The 16,730-nt window shown below is 42.4% G+C and overlaps 1 protein-coding gene and 1 pseudogene across 3 annotated transcripts in view; one reads left to right on the forward strand and one right to left on the reverse strand.

The window, feature by feature from the left end:
- Window positions 1-13,067, reverse strand: part of Usp54 (ubiquitin specific peptidase 54) — an 88,991-nt gene extending 75,924 nt beyond the window's left edge. The window contains exon 1 of one of the 3 annotated variants that reach the window (XM_052189824.1): window positions 12,637-13,067. The gene's annotated coding sequence lies outside the window, so the exon portion shown is untranslated. The remainder of the gene's footprint in view (window positions 1-12,636) is intronic. The other 2 variants (XM_052189825.1, XM_052189826.1) reach the window with 2 other exon arrangements.
- A 2,653-nt stretch (window positions 13,068-15,720) lies between these two features.
- LOC127690995 (60S ribosomal protein L7a-like) lies at window positions 15,721-16,514 on the forward strand (annotated as a pseudogene).
- The last annotated feature ends 216 nt before the right edge of the window (window positions 16,515-16,730 follow it).

The raw sequence follows: 16,730 nt of genomic DNA on the forward strand, positions 1-16,730 counted from the left end.
AGGACCCAGATTCACTTCCCAGCACCCACATGGCAGCTCACAACTGTAACTCCAGTGCCAGAGGATCTGACACCCTATCACAGACTCACATGCAGGCAAAACACCAATATGGAATGCTGATAGTGGGAGAACTACTCTTCCCCAGGGAAGAGCACAGCAATGAGTTATCCAATACCAAATCTTCAGTCCTGAAAACATATATATGTATATATGATATATATATCATATATCATATATATGATATTTATAGTGTGTATACACACATACACAAATGTGTATATATAACAAAGATTAACAAAAAAGAAGCACTTTTCAAAGAGAACAAGGAAGGTATATTGGGAGGGTTTTGGGGGGAGGAAAGGACAAGGTGAAATTGATGTAATTATAATCTCAAAAAAATAGAAGAAATAAAAACAGAAAAAGCAAATTTTCATCTTCTTTTATAAATATGATGCCCATATTTTTTTTAAAGTATAATTCCAGCTAGTGTGAGTTGGAAACAGGAAGATAAGGAGATGAAGGTCAGCCTCAGCTATACACCAAGCTCATACATAGCCACCCTGGACTATACAGGGCATTGTCTCAAATAAGAAAGAGTGAAAGAGGTGCCAGTAAGGTGGCTTGGGTAAAGGCACATGCTCCCAAGCCCGAAGACCTAGGTTCAATATCTGGAGCCCATGATAGGAATAGAATCCACCCTAGCAAGCTGTTTACTAACCTCCATACAGACTCTACAGTATGTGTGCCCATGTACACACAGACAGACACACACATACACACCCCAATAATAATAATAATGATAATAAACAATATATATTCTTTACAATTTATTTTAATTTTATTTTATGTGCATTGGTGTTCTGCCTGTACACTTATCTGTGTGAGGGCATCAGATCCCCTGGAACTGAAGTTTCAAATAGTTATGAGCTGCCAGTGTAGGTGCTGGGAATCGAACCCAGATCTTCTGAAGAGCAGCCAGTGCTCTTAACTGCTGAGCCATCTCTCCAGCCCCAATAAAGATATTTTTTTAAATAGGTTTGTTTGTTTACATATATGTGAGTATGCTATTGCTAACATACCAGAAGAGAGCATCAGATCCAGTTATAGATGGTTGTGAGCCACCATGTGGTTGCTGGGAATTGAACTCATGACCTCTGGAAGAATAGTCAGTGCTCTTAACCACTGAGCCATCTCTCCAGCACCCACTATTTACTTATTTTTATATTATCATTTTCATTATTTTAAATTCTGTGTATATGATGTGTGTGCATGCGGGAATGTGCTCATGGGTACTGGTGTCCTCAAAGGCTGAGTCAGATCCCCCTGGAGCTGGAGTTAAAGGTGGTTATGAGCAGTCCAACAGAGGTGCTGGGAACAAAACTTGGGTCCTTTGCAAGAGCAGGTCAGTTCTCTTAACCACTGAGCCAACTTTCTAAGCTATGACTCCTCATTTTGAGACTGGGTGCTACTACACCACCCAGGCCCTTTCTGAAATTAATTATGTAGGCCATTCAGGTCTTGAACTTTCAGTCCTTCTGCCTCAGCCTCCAGAATAGCTAGGATTACAAATCTCTGCTATCAGGCCTACTTGAGCTTCTGAACGTAACATTAGAGTTAGGCCAGTGAGATGGCTCCACTGGCAAAAGCACTTGCTACACAAACCTGATGCCTAACTCAATCTCTAGAGCCCACATAAAGATAGAGAACATCAACTCCACAAGTTCTCTTGTAACCTACACAAGCACTACATGGCGCGCGCACGCGCACACACAAACATTTAAAGCCACTAAATCTGTGCTGATGGCACACACTTCAATCCCAGCATAGAGGAAGGTAGATTGCTATGAGTTTAAGGATGGCCTGGTTTATATAGCAAGTTCCAGGCTAACCGCGTGCTAGATAATGAGACTCTGTAGATAGATAGATAGATAGATAGATAGATAGATAGATAGATAGATAGATAGATAGATAGATAGATAGATAGACAGATAGGTAGATAGACAGAGCCACTAGAAAAAAGTTAGAGCCACCAAAGCTTTTCTCCATCTCTCATGCACTTTTCCACAGTCCTCAGATTAGAGAAAGTCTGTGTCTCACTTTCAATTTGACATACACATCCACATATTTCAAAGTTTTCCCCCCCTGCTTTTTGACCCCTACTCACAAACTGCTTGAAGTTTCGATCATATCCTGTTTCTCCCAGCTGTAGGACATGTAATAAGAAAAGTATCCACTCAGCGTCTAGGGCAGGTCTGGATGGAATGATGAGGTCATCACTTCAGATTCACACCTGGTCCTTAAGAAACAGCTCCTCCTCCAGTAAGCCAGTCTCTGTATGCTTAAAGCAACATCCACAACCTGCACAGCAATGTGGCTAGAGCCACAGTCCTTCCTCACACAGGCCCAGGGCTATGGGTCGCTTCCAGCTCTGGCCACTTCACACCATTGAATTCAGGAGCCAATGGCAGCAGTGACTGCATCTGCTGCAGCTAGCATAGGCTCACAAGAAAACTTCACATTCAGCTGCAATGAAGTCAGGTCTACCACCACTATACTGGAAACAGTACTATCTATTTCAACAGCTTGTCCCATACTTGGACTTTACAAAAAAAAAATTCCTCAAGAGGGATAACTCTTCTATATTTTTTCCTTTTTCTTCCAATAAGGTAGAGTCTCCTGTATCCCAACTAACCTTGAACTCAAGATGTACAACCTTTAGTTTCTGATCTTCCTGCTTCCACCTACTAAGTACTAGGGATATAGGTAGTGCTAGGTATCAAGCCCTGGACTTGTATGCTAGACAAACATTCTAGAAACTGAGCCACATTCCCAACCCCACTACATATTCGTCCATTTGCTCTGTTCACAAATCTCAAGTAGCCAAGGCAGCTAAATGTGCTACATGTAGTGAAAACTAAATACTTCCAGGTTTTCTCTCAGATGGTTTCACCATCTTTAAGAAAATATTTACTGTCATGCCCATTTCTTTAATGATGAAACAGAACAATCCTAGTCCAAAGATAAGTAGAGTTGATTTCATTCCAAAATGTTCTAACAGTGGTATTAAATAACTTCAGTCAGAAGTACTAAAGAGCAGATAGTTAGTACATCTACGCTGTGTTGTGTACAAAGGCCTCAGGCTGGTGCTTGCAGACCACCCTCTGGACTGGAAACAAAACAAGAACATTTCTCACCTTAGCCCTCATTCACAAGACCTCTGTAACATTTCACTTCAGTCAGGAAAACCTTCTAACAGGCTAGCAGCCTATCTAAAGATTAAAAGTAGCTAGAGTAACATCACATTCACTACTACTGGTTATCTTTTGTTTTCAGACAAGATCTGACAGTGGTTGGCTCTGAACTCCCCATCTTTTAGCCTTATTCTCCAGAGTGCTGGGATTTTAAATGTGTGCCAAAAGCCTTGGCTATCTTTGAGAGATAAAAAAGGATTTGTAATCAGTAGAGCAACAAAGTATTTACACACTAGATAGCACACATCTCTAACTGCTGCACTCAGGAGGTTGAGGAGGAAGTATTACAGTGAGTTCAAGGACATCCTGGCCCACACTGAGTTCCAGGCCAGGGCAAACTACAGAATGAGACCCAGTCTCCATAAAACAAAACAATAGCAGCAACAAAAGAGGTTAATATGTATAACGCTGAGAACTCTTACAACTCTACAACAAAACATAACAAAGAAAATGGCTCAGAGGGGCTGGAGAGATGCTCAGTGCCTATGAGCTCCTCCTGCTCTTGGAGAGAACCAGGGGTCAGTTCCCATGACTCACAGCTGAGCTGTGCTGGTTCACAACTCTAACACTAGTCCCAAAATATTAGATGTTCCTGTGTGCATATGACTCACATACACTCAGACACATACATGCACATAAAATTAAATTAATACATATTTTTAAAACCTCAAAAATAGAGTTAGGCAGTGATGCATTCCTTTAATCCCAGCACTCAGGAGGAAGAGGCAAGTGGATCTCTGTGAGTTCCAGACCAGCCTGATCTACAGAGTGAGTTCAGGACAGCCAGGGCTACATGGAGAAATCCTGTCTCGAAGGAAGGAAGGAAGGAAGGAAGGAAGGAAGGAAGGAAGGAAGGAAGGAAGGAAGGAAGGAAGGAAGGAAGGAAGGAAGGAAGGAAGGAGACCCCCAAAAGTATATGATTATAGGAAAGAAGGGAATAAAGAAGGCTGGACAAGGGCCTAAATGGAAATTTTATCAAGTAATATATACATATGACCAAAGAGCATCTCAGGATTTCTAATCATTAGGGAAATGAAACTCATAATGATACATCATCTCCCACCCATAAGAATACTTTTTGTGCTGGGCATAGTGGTGCATATCTTTAACCCAGCACTTGAGAAGCAGAGTCAGGTGAAATCTGTGAATTCAAGACTGGCCTGGTCTACATAATGGGTTCCAGAACAGCCAGGGCTTTGTAGAGAGACCATATCTCAAGTTGGGGATGGGGGGGGGGGGTGTCAGGGGCAGAAACAGAGACAGGAAAAAAGAAAGCTTCCTGAAATCATCATTTTCATCTACCATGCAGGGTTAACTATTTTCAGTTGTTCCTGTTATAATAAATGGATGTCAATTAGTGCTTTTATACTCCCTGGAGTAGCAGAAGCAAATTCAGATTTCCAAAACAACAAAGAAGACTGCTTGAATGAAAAGAAGTACATCCAGGCTGTCCTGAGCGGGGTGAGAGGGGACCACACCATGTATCACTGAACCCGGCCAAACATCTCCATCTCCTGGACAAGGTTCTCTTTCATTTCTCAAGAATTTGTGTATCTGCTTGTTCTTTTGCGCAAAACTTTTCCTGGAAATATGTCTCAGTGTCTCAAAAATAACTCACAAAAAACGTGAGAGTGTTTCCAGACAGTTTCTCTGTGTAACAGCCCTGACTGTCCTGGGACTTGCTTTGGAGTCCAGGCTGGCCTTGACTAAATGGGTGCCCACTTAGATAAAGAAGTGTTAGGGAAAAAGAATCTCATTTTATCCATATGCTATTAGCAAAAATCAATACAGATGAGAACTGCTTTAATAGTCAACTCAAGAGAACACACCACTGACTCACCTTCAATCTGTATCTCCTCTCTCTTCCCCTCCAACCCCCCACAAGACAGGGTTTCTCTGTGTAACCCTGGCTGTCCTGAAACCTGCTTTACAGAACAGGTCTACCTCAAACTCAGAGATCTACCTGCCTCTGTCTCCCAAGTCTTGGGATTAAAAGTATGCACCATCTTGCCCAGCTAAATCTGTAACCCCCACTTAAAAAGAAAAAAGATAAAATAATCTAGTAGTACACACACAGACACAGATACACACACAGACACACACACACACACAGACACACACACACACACACACACACACAGACACACACGATCTGGGAGTTGGGGATTTAGCACAGTGGGAGAGTGCTTGCCTAGCAAGCGCAAGGTGCTGAGTTTGGTCATTGACTCAAAAAAAAAAAAAAAAAAAGACAAATGATCTGAAGGCATTTATCCTATGTAGGATATATAGATACAATAAAAGTGAAGTCAGTAGTAAGTCTATACTTTGTCTTTTTTTAAAAAGATGATTTTAAGATTTATTTATTTATTTATTATACATAAGTACACTGTAGCTGTCTTCAGACACACCAGAAGAGGGTATCAGATCTAATTACAGATTGTGAGCCAGCATTTGGTTGCTGGGATTTGAACTCAGGACCTGTGGAAGAGCAGTCAGTGTTCTTAACCGCTGAGCAGTCTCTCCAGCCCCTTGTACTTTGTCATTTATCCAGTCTCCTGACAACACTGGTTTCCTAAACTTACCTGAGATCATTTGTCCCTCTTTCCATAAAAATTATGGGAAAGTAGAGAATAAGTATCTGCACAGCACTCTTCCACAAATGGGCATCTACCTTACTCCCACCTCACAAGGCTCAGGCCACTGAGACTCTGAGAGACTGGGGAGATCACAGAGAAAACTGTCTTCTGGACAGGACAGCACCACTGCATTCATGAAGTAGAGGCAGCTGTGGTTGCCTACACAAGACCAGCAGAAGACCAAGCCAGTAGACATTCCAGCTTGGAAGAAGTAGGGACTCTCCATTCCTCACTACTAACTCAGAAACTATTGACTGTTGATAGCTTCTGCGGGAAGGAGGTCAGTTTTCTTTGAGGGTGTGGCCCTGCTAGGTAAACTTGCACTCCACTGGATAGGCCCACACCAATGAGTATGTGGGCAGGCCCCAGTCAGACTCAGTAGATTAAAATAATTTAAAAAAAAAATGGGTAGGAGGTACGGTGGCACATATCTTTAATACCAGTACTCAAGAGGAAGAGGCAGGTGGATCTCTGTGAGTTCAAGGCCAGCCTGAACTACAAAGCAAGTTCCAGGTCAGCCAAGGCTGTTACACAAAGAAACTCTGTCTCAAAAAACCAAAGCTATTTACAGATACATAAAACTTTAATTTCTGGCCAACTAGATAGCTCAGAGTATAATGTGCACATGCTGCCAAACCTCAGGACCTGAGTTCAATGCCAGAACTCACATGGTGGGTAGAACTAAGTCCTGCATGTTGTCCTTTGACTTCTCCAAACACACCATGGCGTGCACACACCCACGCACAAGCATTCACCAATAAATGTCCTTAAAATTACAATTAGGGCCGGGTGGTGGTGGTGCATGCCTGTGATCCCAGCACTCTGGGAGGCAAAGGCAGGTGGATTTCTGAGTTCGAGGCCAGCCTGGTCTACAGAGTGAGTTCCAGACAGCCAGGGCTACATAAAGAAACCCTATCTTGAAAAACCAAAAAGAAAAAAATACAATTAGGGCTAGAGAGACACCTCAAGGGTTAAGAGCACTGACTGTCTTCCAGAGGTCCTGAGTTCAAAAAACCAAAAAGAAAAAAATACAATTAGGGCTAGAGAGACACCTCAAGGGTTAAGAGCACTGACTGTCTTCCAGAGGTCCTGAGTTCAAATCCCAGAAACCATATGGTGGCTCATGACCAACTGTGAAGGGATCCAATACCCTCTTCTGGTGTGTCTGAAGACAGCGACAGTGTAATCACATACATAAAACAAATAAATCATATGTATGTATGTGTGTATGTATATATATATATATATACATATACATATATGTATATATATAAATATATATACACATATACTACATATATACATATATATATATATATTAGGGGGTGGAGAGATGGCTTAGCAGTTTAGAGCACTTGTTCTTACAAAGGAACAAGTTCTATTCCCAGTACTCACTTGGTGCCTCACATAAGTAACTCTAGTTCCAGGAGATTCAACGCCCTCTTCTAACCTCACCAGGATACATGTGGTATATATATTTACCTTCAGATAAAGCATCCATACACATAAATCTTTAAAAATTATGTGTGTGTGTGCATATATACACATTTTTAATTTTAACCAAAAATTTCAAGTAAGATGGCTCAACAGGTAAAGGCACTTGTCACTAGAGCCTATCACCTGAGTTTGAACCCCAGACCCACATGATGGAAGGAAGAGAAGCAATTCTACAAGTTGTCCTCTACTTGAAACCCGTATACAATAACAAAATATAATGTAAAAACCATGAAAGCGGAAAAAAAAAAAACATGAAAGCAAATGTGTGTATATGTATATATCTATCTCTCTGTATACATGTATGCATAAATTTGTGAACGTATACCAGGAAGGAAACACAGCCATATAAAAACATTTAGTTAACTACCTTAGAATCTAATCTAATAACATTCCCTCGAGGCAGGAGATTAGGTACAAAGTCAACCTCAACTACTTTTTAAGTTCAGGGTAGCCTGGGTATCTGAGATCCTTCCTCAAAAAACAACCCCCCCCCCCAAAAAAAAACAAAAACAAAAGGCCGGGCGGTGGTGGCCTGTAATCCCAGCACTTGGGAGGCAGAGGCAGGTGGATTTCTGAGTTTGAGGACAGCCTGGTCTACAGGACAGCCAGGACTATCCAGAGAAACCCTGTCTCCAAAAAAAAAAAAATTAATTTTTACCAGCATGGATACTTGTAATTTCAACACTTGAAACATGGAGGGAGAAAGATCAAGAGTTCATGGTATCCTCAGGTACAAAGAAAGGGCAGCCTAAGCTAAAAAAGAGTCTATTTCAAACACTAAAGAGTATCAAATTAAAAAGTAACATTAGGGACTAAAGAGATGGCTGAGCAGTTAAAAATACTTGCTGCTCTTACAGAGGACCCAAGTTTAGTTCCCAGGACCTAAATGTGTTCACAAGCATCTATAATTCTAGTTTCATGGGCTCTGATGCCCACCTCTAGTTCCCACAGGTACCAGGCACACATGTAGTATATAAACACAGTTGCAGACAAAACACTAATACACACAAAATTAAATTTTTAAAAAGTATCATTTGCCTCATATATGAAAATAAATAAATAACCATTTCCACTACTAAAACAATCATTTTCTGAGAGCTTGCAATGTTAATTATTTCTTGTTACAGCTATTTTCCCAAGCATAGTTCCCTATACAATTATACACAGCATGAATATTATAATTTATTCAAGTCCCTGTATAACAATATAAACCCTCAAATTTAACATCATCCTAATATTCAAATTAGTTTCTCATGTGTAGTATAAATGTATGAGGAAGGAAACCCTATGAAGAGACACCCCTTCTACAAATGTACTCTCCCCACTGGCCCCCTAAATTTTGATCTAGACAATTTCAACTTCAATCTCTCTTTACCTCAATATCAAGTCTGCTTCAAGACTGCTCCTTTTTCTTCCTTCCTTCCTTTCTTGCTTCCTTTCTTTCGAGACAGGGTCGCCAGGGTCGCCCTGTTGGCGGACTGTCCTGGAACTCACTATATAGAGACTCATGGAGCTCCACCTGCCTCTGTCTCACAGATTAAAGGTATGCAGCACCACACCCAGTTTAAGAATCTTTCTTTAGCCTGGTGTAGTAGTACATGTCTTAAATGCCAACACTGGAGAGGCAGAGGCAGACTGTAAATTCTTTGTAGAGCCAACCTGGTCCAAGAGGTGAGTCCAGGACAAAGACTCTTTTTTTATGTATTTTACAGGGCTGTGACTGTAACCCTGGACTTTTCTTAAGCTAAGCATGATAGCTCTGAGATCACCAAAGTCTAAGTTTATGTGTATGAGTCTTACTCTCCTTTTTAACATTTCGTACGTTTTTATATTCACAAGAGTTGGGGGAGGATAAAACCATGCCTGTGCTACATATATTTTCCCAAGCATGGGGAGAACTTTGTGAATCTCCCAACAGTAGAGATGCTGAGACTCAAACTCAGGTCTTCATGCTTAGCTGCAAGTGCCCTTATGCACTGAGCCATCTTGCTCACCTGACTCTAGGTTGTCTTCTTTCCTTTGAGACGGGTCTCCCAGGTTATACACAAGCTTGCATGGGGCTTCTAGGCTTATGTGATCCTCCTGTCCCAACCTCCCAGAGTCACCAGGACTGTAGGCATATACCGCTATACCATTTTTATTTTAAAAAATAAGAATCACATCACTTCCAACTAATTCCTAATCTGACACTTACCAGCTCTATGATCTTTAGCAACTTAATTTTGACACTTCCTTATCCTTTGCCGCCATTTAATTTTTTGAGTTGGGGGTCTCCCAATCCCAGCTTCCTTTTGTTTTTGTGAGTTATTTAACTTCCTTATCCTTACTTTTAAGATTTAATTTTATTCTCCCTATTTACATCTGTGAGTGTACGCCATGTGTGGAGTGACTGCAGAACCTGAAGGGAGCATCAGATTGCCAAGGTCTGGAGTTACAAGTGCTTGTAAGCCACAAGATGGCGGTGCTAAGAACCAAACTTAGGTCCCCTGAAAACACAGTACCTTGAGCTCTCGATCCAGCCTGATCCTTATTTTTAAAACTCAGGTATTCAAGGTCATACTGGTAGATGTTCGTGCAAGGCCCTAGGTAATTGCTTGCATGTAGCAAAAAAGAAAACCCTAAGGTATCAGCTGCAGTGTTCCAGATGAGATGACATGCACAGAACATGAACTTAATGCATGTTGGATATCATTATTAGTTACTTAAGAATGTTGTGAGTTGCTGCAGAGGTAGGGCATGCCTATAATCCCAGAGCTTGGGTGAAGACAGGAAGATCAGGAGCTCAAAACTATCTTTAACGACATAGAGTTCCAGACCAGCCTGGGCTACTGACTCAAAGAAAAATAAAAATATGTGATATTTGTATCTTGAGAGATCCTGTTTCAGAATGAAGAGACTATAAAAAGGTTGTGGTGTTTACTTTAAAAGGCTAAACTATAGGTTCTACACTACAACTACTGCCTGGCCTTCTGCCTCCCTGCACAACAGTCATTAATTATTTTAAAAAGAAAAAATTTAAAGTATGACTAGATTATAAACTGATACCTGTACACATCTGTAATCTCAGTGACTCAGAAGGTTGGTCCAGGAAGATCCAGGCTACCAATTCCATCTCATGGGGTAGGGGTGGAGAGCAAGCTAGAAAACCTTCAATTTCCATTATGACTTTTTCTTCTCCTGAAAAATACTTTATTCATGTACCAAATTTAGAATTTTTATATATAAACCATGGGGTGGGGGAGGGGACACAGGGCTTCTCTGTGTAGCCCTAACTGTTCTGAAACTCACACTGGGTCTGGAACTCAAGAGATTCACCTGCCTCTGCCTCCTGAGTGCTGGGATTAAAGGCATGTGCCAGCACAATTTAGGTGTTTTTAAAAGATTTTTTAAGTCTTGTCAACTATGCAAATACAAAGACAGAACCTGTTTCACACTCACAGTTAGTATAGTAGTATAGTACACTCATTACATCATCCTTATGTCTCCTTGTCTCCCACATGGGTTCTAAGCAGTTACAGGCACAGAGCCTTATACCCTTTACCTTTATACTCTGAGGTCTTCCACAGAAAATAGGTCTCAATAAACATTTGTTGAATGGCTCAGTGACATAACCTTTTCCCTTACACAATACTCTACACAGCAAGGATTCCATATAGCTTGTCGATGAACTCTTACTGAAAATGTCTCAACTACCACATAAAGCTTGACCTTGTCCCAGAAAAGCACTAAGTCAGTTACAAACACCACAAACTAAGTTTTCCTCTAATAGGCATCAAATAAGCGGGTTCCATGACTATATTTAAGCTAGCTCAAGGATTTAAAAAGCCATTATTCTAATTAATGAATTTATGAATCTCAATATGGCAAAATCCAGTTATATAATCAAAAGAAGTTACCCTTTGTAAATTTATACCCACAAAATAGAAACATTTATGGAAAGCTTGTTTCTGCAGATTAAAATGGCTAAATTATCTTTACCGTGATTTCCACTAGAAAAAAATTAAACAAAAAGTCCAAACTCAACAGCTCTTGAGATTCAAAGGGTAATTTTTTTCCCCTCAGTAATTTTAATTCCTTAAGATTGCTTTTATTTCCAGGTTTTCAAAATGTATTCTGTCTCCTAAAATAAAACCTCATCTACTTTTTCAAAGATAATCAGACTGTGGAAACAGTATGGTTTCTATGCAAGGCACTAAAACTATCCCTAGATTGAGTGTTCAACCTGCTACAACCGAAACAATTTCTTAGTTTTAAGTTCTATTTGTGAAAGGTTTTTGTGTCTTACTGCACATTCTTTTGCCATATCGTCTCTTCTGATTTTACACTGCATATATAATTTCACGAGCACATCGAAAAGGAATTCTACACTTGAATGAATCTGGGAAGAAACGTGTTGTGAACACACACACCCCTTCTTTCAGCTCACAAAACCCTTCAGAGGAAGCACACCTCATGGTTTGTGGGTTGTTGTTTTTTTTTCCCCCTCAAGAATGTCTCTCTCCCGCCCCCACCCCACGCTTTATTTTAGAGCAGCAATCAATCACTATCCTACTCACAGTCTCTACGCTAAAAAGATCCTCTCCAACTAATACTAGTTTACCAAGACTTCTCCTTTCACACGACCAGAGTGTTGGTTCGTTGGATTATTTCTTTGGCTAGGGGAACGGAAAGCTGGAAGGTTCGGGACGCCACCACTCCCGCCACACTGTTTAGGAGTCAGGGCTGGCCCGGCGGCCCGGCCCAGCCTTAGGTGGAGCAAGGAGGGAATGGATGTTTGCAAAAATCTGATCCTCCCTCTTTTCCGCACTCCAACCCCACCCTCAGCAGTGAAAAAAACAACGTGGGCCCAACTCTTTGCTCCCATTCAACACACCCTCTTCTGCATATTACCCCCATTTTCTTCCCACTTCTTTCGGATGCAGCTTGGCTCCTTTTATCCGGTTCTGAGTCTCCTTAACCTCCCAGCTTCCATCGCTCGCATCCCTCTCCGCTCCCACACCTGCCCCCTTGAGCCCAATTCCACCCGGGTCTCCCTGCCCCCTGTCCCCGGATCTCCGAGCAGCGCCAGCCCTCCCCGGCCGCCCCAGCTCCGAAAGACGCCCGGTCCCGCTGCGCACAGAACGCGAGTCCCTCCTAACACATCACCCCGGGGTGCAGGTCCCCCGAGACCCGACCTTCCGCACCCCCTCCCCCTGCGCTACCCCTGCACCCCGTTTCCGCCGGCCCCGCCCCCCTGAGAGTGTCGCACTCACCGCTCCCGCCGTCGCATCCTTAACCGCCGCGGCTGCTATAGCTACGGGGAGCCAAGGCAACCAACTCTCGCGATACTTCCCTCGGCGCTGACGAGAACGGTGGTAAAAGAGACTCGCTGCAAAATGAGTCCGGCGACTGACGGCTAAGGATGTCTCGCGATAGTCATGTGTAAGATGGCGGCGGCGGGGCGGCTCAGGGTGAGCCGGGAAAGATTTGGAGGTGGAACGCGGGCGAAGACCAACTGCTCTGACCTGATCGAGTCGAAGAAGGCCGGCTAGCCGGTGGACTGTTCCCGCCGAAGACAGTTATTGTGACAGACTCTCTGCTGAAATAAACTTGGGCATGTGCACTCCTTCCCCAGCGCACTGAGAACTGTTTACCTGAGGTTCCGTGTCCCTGACATTTTCCCTAATTGTCGAATTGCTGGTGACGGAGTGGGTTGGCCAGAATTGACCTCCTCACCTCCGGGATACCTTCAAGAATTTTTCCTCCGTTCTTTTTCTACCCCCTGCCAAACTTTTCTTTGCTTCCTCGGAAAAGTATCCCAGGTGCCCCGCCCCATCAATTTTCGAGACCAAAATAGGAAGTAAATCACAGGCCCACATACAAACAAGAATGAAAGAGACAGACAGACAGACAGACAAACTTTTAGGTGTTTAGTGGTGGGATGCAAACGGAAATCTCACAGGAGTACGATTTGCACGATTTGCACTTGTTGATTGCGGGGCTTACAGCCTGTGAATCTGGACTTAGAGGAGTGTCTCTGCTCTCATGCCCATAAAGCGAGCCTGTGAAGCAGAAGGATTTACGAACACTAGTCAACAAGGAGGAATGAAACACAGGGAGTGAACAGGACAATAGAAATTGGGGAGAATTTTTACCTCTAGAAGCCCTTGAGTAGTTTTTGTGAGGTACATTTAGTTCTGTCAAGTAGGAACATATATGGTTAGCCACAGTGTACAACTTAAATTTTCCACTTGCTACATTTATTAACAAAATTAATTTCACTAGTATTTTTAACTGCTTCAAGTTCGTATCAGGCCAGGTGTGATGGCTCAGGCCTTTAGTCCCAGAAATTGGTAGGCAGAGAAAAGTAGATGTCTTGCAAGGCCACCCTGGTTGATCTACATAGTGAATTCCAGGACAACCAGAGCTACATGTCTCTGAAAATTAGTTTTAAGAAATAATTCGTAGGATTACAAATTATTAATCTATTTCATTTTTCAAACAAGGTCTCACCTTGTCGCCCTGACTAGCCTGGAACTCAACAGAGATCGCCTGCCTCTGCCTCCCAAGTACTAGAAATTAAAGTCCTGCAATGCCACACTCATCCAAGATTGGCTTTTTTCCCTTACTTTTTTTCAGAAACCAGTGTTTAGGGGCTGAAGAGAGGTCTCGGCCATTAAGAGTATTTGTGGACCAGGCAGTGGTGGCGCACGCCTGTAATCCCAGCACTCTGGGAGGCAGAGGCAGGTGGATTTCTGAGTTTGAGGCCAGCCTGGTCTACAGAGTGAGTTCCAGGACAGCCAGGGCTACACAGAGAAACCCTGTCTCGAAAAAACCAAATCCAAAAAAAAAAAAAAAAACAAAACAAAAACTAACAACTCCAGTTCCAAAGGATGTAATGCATTCTAGCTTTTACAGACACTGAATGTATGAGGTGCACAGACACGCAGGCAAAATATCCATATGACATTAATAGATAAAAGTTTTAAAATATTTATTCCACATTTCAGTCTTAATCAGAAATGTTTAATGAACTCAAAAATCACATGCAGTTCTCTAGTAAGTACAATATTGTACAGCATAGACCTTGTCTCTATTGTATTGAATGAGCACTCTACCAGAGAAGTAATATTCTGGCTATGTGGTTTATAAAAGAGGGACCTTTGAAAGTGCTAGCTCAATGGCAGCAGAGGGTAGGTAAATAACAAAAGCTAGTCTTGTATAATATAAAAACTAGTTGAGAACTAGAGCCCACTAGAATCATAAATTCTTTTTTGATGTTTTTTGTTTGTTTGTTTGTTTGTTTGTTTTTGTTTTCCGAGACAGGGTTTCTCTGTGTAGCCTGGCTGTCCTGGAACTCACTCTGTAGACCAGGCTGCCTCCCAAGTGCTGGGATTACAGGTGTGCGCCACCACTGCCCGGCTGAATCACAAATTCTTACCTTGAGTTCTTTTGTTTTTGAGACAAGGTTTCACTATTGTAGCTCTGGCTGTCCTGGAACTTGCTCTGTAGATCAAGCTGGCCTTGCACTCGGAGATCTACCTGTCTCTTCCTCTAAAGTGCTAAAACTAAAGGCATGCACCACCATGCCTTGTTTCTCCTGAGTTTTAAAACAGAGAAATCTGTGAGGGCTTAAATTCAATCCCCAGCACTGCAGTAAAAATAAAGGTCGTGGGCTGGGTATGGTGGCAGAGTCTGGAGAATCACCACAAGGTCTGGGCTAGCCTCTTCCACACAAGAGTTGCAGTCCACCCAGAGCTACACAGACCCTCAAAAGAAAAAAAATGATGGCAGACAGAAGAAATTGAAGAATCGAGCACTTTTCTCATGCTACTAGAGAATGGAACACAGGGGTCTTTCTAGTAAAGCCCTACACCGCACGGTTACAGAGGTTCTCAACCCACCCGTAGGTCCTGACCCCTTAGGGCATCAAATGACCCTTTCCCTGAGTTTGCATATCAAATATCCTGTATGTCAGATGTCTACATTACAATGAATAACAGTAGCAACATGACAGTTATGAAGTAGCAACAAAATAATTTATGGTTGGGAGTCACACAACATGAGGAACTGTGTTAAAGGGTTGCACAGTGTTAGGAAGGCTGAGAACCACTGATCTATTACATACTTACCCATTAATTGTTGTTCATTTTATGATTTGTTTTTTCTTTTTTTGTTAAATTTTTATCAATGAAGAATCTATTGCATTTATTTGGGAATGCCATGTATATATAGACAGACAACCTGCAGGGGAGGGGAGAGGGAAGAGGGGCATTTTAGAAGGGAAATGAGGAAAGGGGATAGCATTTGAAATGAAAATGAAGAAAATATCTAATAAAAAATGTAAAAAAAAAATTAAAAAAATAAAAAGGTCAAAGGGAAGAGGCGTGACCCCAGCCCCTGCCGCTGTAGTCAAGAAACAGGAGGCCAAAAAGGTGGTCAATCTTGTGTTTGACAAAAGGCCCAAGAACATTGGCATTGGGCAGGACACCTATCCCAAAAGAGATCTCACATGCTTTGTCAAATGGCCCGGCTACAACAGGCTGCAGTGGCAAAGAGTCATCCTCTATAAGCTGCTCAAAGTACCTCCTGCCATTAACCAGCTCACCCAGGCCCTGGACAGGCAAACAGCTACTTGGCTGCTTAAGCTTGCCCAAAAGTACAGGCCAGAGACAAAGCAGGAGTAGAAGCAAAGGCTACTGGCTGGTGCTGAGAAGAAGGCCGCTGGCAAAGGGGGTGTCCCAACTAAGAGACCACTGTCCTCCCAACAGGACTCAATATAGTCACCAGCTTGGTGGAGAACAGGAAGGCTCAGCTGGTGGTGGCTGTCCATGATATAGACCCCATTGAGCTGGTGGTTTTCCTGCCAGCCCTGTGTCAAAAAATGGGCGTGCCCTACTGCATCACCAAGGGAAAGGTCAGGCTGGGGCGCCTGGTCCACAGGAAGACATGCGCCACTGTTACCTTCACACAGGTTAACTTGGAAGGCAAGGGTGCTCTGGCTAAGCTGGTGGCAGCTATTAGGACTAATTATAATGACAGATAGGACGAGATCCGCTGCCACTGGGGAGGCAACGTCCTGGGTCCTATGTCTGTGGCTCACATTGCCAAGCTGAAAAAGGCAAAGGATAAAGAACTAGCCACTAAATAGGGTTAAATGTACACTAAGTTTTCTGTACATAAATATAATTACAAAATTATATAATTTCTGTACATAAATATAATTACAAAATATAATTACAAAATTATCTTCAAAAAAGAGATTTATTCTGTGTTGTTCTCAGATTGGGCTGAAGGTCATTATCTTCCTGCCTCTTCCTTGAAGATGCCTGACTAACAGGTATGCTCTACTGTGCTGCAGAAGCCA

The sequence above is a fragment of the Apodemus sylvaticus genome, chromosome 8 (genome assembly GCF_947179515.1).
Source record: "Apodemus sylvaticus chromosome 8, mApoSyl1.1, whole genome shotgun sequence".
Taxonomy (NCBI): domain Eukaryota; kingdom Metazoa; phylum Chordata; class Mammalia; order Rodentia; family Muridae; genus Apodemus; species Apodemus sylvaticus.